The 2,679-nt window shown below is 41.8% G+C and overlaps 1 pseudogene; it reads left to right on the forward strand.

The window, feature by feature from the left end:
* The first annotated feature begins 1,164 nt into the window (after nucleotides 1-1,164).
* The window catches only part of LOC115271237, a 57,646-nt pseudogene continuing 56,131 nt past the window's right edge, over nucleotides 1,165-2,679 (forward strand).

Here is a 2,679-nt window from a genome sequence, read left to right on the forward strand (position 1 = left end):
CCAGAATCCATCTTGAATGGAATGGTGCTAAACATGAAGTTATAGCTGGTGTAAGGAAGTCATTGCCTATGGATTTTTTGATTGGGGATGATATTAAAACTTTGTTCAGTCAAGTTGATGACATAAACTAGTCACAGGAAAGAAATAATCCTGAATCTGTGTCTACTAGGCGCAAGGATTTGCCTATGGAGGGTTTCTCCAAATGTTTGTATGAGGAAGATACTAGTTTATCTGTGCAAAGAAGCAATGCATATGTGGAAGAAATTTCTGAGTGTCTGGTATCTCAGAAGTGAATCTGGCATTAGATAAGGCTCTGGAAGATGTTTCTCTCGAGCAAATTAAAGTTGGTGATCAGATTAAAGCCCTAATTGAGGAAGAAAAAGGTAATTTTTTTATGAGTGATCAATTGTTGGCTAGTGAAGTTTGTAAAAGTGAGCCTGACCCAGGTAAAAGTGATGTGCTTAAAGTAGCTCAGTGTAATGAGACACTATTTGTCGAGAATAGCAGTTTATCTGTTGGGAGTGACAACTTGCCTGGTAAGGAAGCTGTCTCACTCTCCAGGCATGTGTCTGAAATCAGCCATGGGTGCTGGGACAAAGAAAAAGATGTTTCCAATTGTTTGTCTGTTTTGAATAGCAGCATGCCTGCTGAGAAAAAGTTTGACTCTAGTTCTCTGTCTGTAAAGCAGTCAGAAGAAGCCTGTCAGCCTATGATGGTTGAAAATTTATCAGTTGACTCAGAATTGATTCTGGATACAACTAAAGCCCAGGAAGGAAATGGTGCTAAACAGGGCTGGCTCCAGCGTTTTTGCCATCCCAAGCGGCAAAAAAAAAAAAAAAAGCCGCGATCGGCGGCACTTCGGTGGCAGCTCTACCGCCACCGCTTCATTCTTCGGCGGAATTCGGCGGCAGGTCCTTCCCTCCAAGGGGGACTGAGGGACCCGCTGCCGAAGAGCCGGACGTGCCACCCCTTCCCATTGGCCGCCCCAAGCACCTGCTTGCTGTGCTGGTGCCTGGAGCCGGCCCTGGTCCTCAATTTGTGTCTGCTAGGGGTAATGACATTGTAACCAGGTTGCATTCAGTTGATGTCATAAATAGCTCCCAGAGACCAAGCGATTCTGGTGCTTCTATTTTGCCTGTTGCTAGTGTGTTGCTGGGTAAAGATATGACAACCTTGGCTGATCAGGGTGATATCCTAGCCAGGGCACAAGGAAAGCATGAAGGTGATTTGACTATGTTACCCACTAACAGTGTGGAAACTTGTAACAAGGAAGAGAATGCTTCTAATCTTTTGACTATGAAGTCTAGCAGGTTACCTGAAAGGAGGTTGTGTAAAAATCCTCCTGATGGGCCAGAGGTGATTCTGGATGTAAGTGAAACTCGGAAGGAGTGAGGTGATTTGTCTGTTGTGCCAAAGTCTGTTCTGGACATAAATAAAGCTCAGAAAGAATCTGTTGCAGTGCATGATATTGTAGAAGGAACGGAATTTCTTATTGAAGTCTTTGAAGTCTGTGAAAAGGAATTGTTTCCATTGACTCTTAATGGGCCATTGTTGATAGTAAACAGTCTCTCTTCTGAGGAAAGTGTGTTGGTGCCTAATGGCTGAAGTCTTTCAAATGAAAATGAATCCGCTGAATTTGCTTTGAAAAAAATCCAGTTTGAATAGCTGTGAGAAGATTTCAGACGGAATAAAAATTGTTAGGGAGTTTAAACAGCCCTATAAGCTTAACCCACTTGTTGGGGAAACAATGTTGTTGGGACATGAATGTCTCCATGTTGATTCTTTAAATAAGCAGTCTGTGACTCAAGGACTGAGGAAAGATCAGGTTTCTGGTTTTTCAGAGCAGAAAGCCTTATAACTGAACCCACAAGGATGCAGGGGAGAGCAGGCAAACTCTCATCTCTAGATATTTTGGATATGACTTGTAATCTCTTAGTGGACTTGACATCTGATTCCATGTGGAAGCAGAGGTTGGTAAGGGAAGGACAAAAGAACCTTGAGTCTAACATGCTAGTGAAAATGGTTGGTATCTCTTTAAGACAGAGTCCAGCCTTGGAATTGGTAAAGCTTGAGGATCTGAAAACTAGTAAACAAGCTAGAGTCTGTGTTGATGCAAATTAACTTGACTGACTGGGGGGAGAAAGACTTGCCCATAGCCATTAGCAAAGAGGACACACCCACCCAGCCAATGGATTCTGTTACACAAAAGAGTTCAGATTTCGACCCTCCTGGACAGGGAGGAAGGGAACGATTAAACCTTGCAAATAAAAGCCACAGGTTAACCCTAAAATACCAAAACCCCGAAGAAGTGGTTAAACTGAAAGCCTATGTTAAGGAAGACCCTGCGGTCAAGAAAAAGCTACAAAGGTTCAAAAGGGATTTTGAACAAGATGACCTAAAGAATGATTTGTCTAAGCAAAAGGCTTGGCATGACAAAAATGACTGTAAATGTAAACTTGTGATAAGACTGATGTTATTGCTAATGATTGTAACTAACTTGTTGCTGATACCAAAACCTGTAAAAATGTACAATGTGCATGGTCTTTTGGAAAAGCCCTTGAACATGTTAAGAGTGGTACATAACATTGGTCTACAATTTTTGAGAAGTCGTCTGCGTCAGAGATAAAATGTACTATTTATTATGTATTTTGATGTGCTGAATTCAAATATGACAATTAA

This window comes from Terrapene carolina, unplaced genomic scaffold (assembly GCF_002925995.2).
Source record: "Terrapene carolina triunguis isolate 2854851 unplaced genomic scaffold, T_m_triunguis-2.0 Scaffold141, whole genome shotgun sequence".
Classification (NCBI taxonomy): Eukaryota; Metazoa; Chordata; order Testudines; family Emydidae; genus Terrapene; species Terrapene triunguis.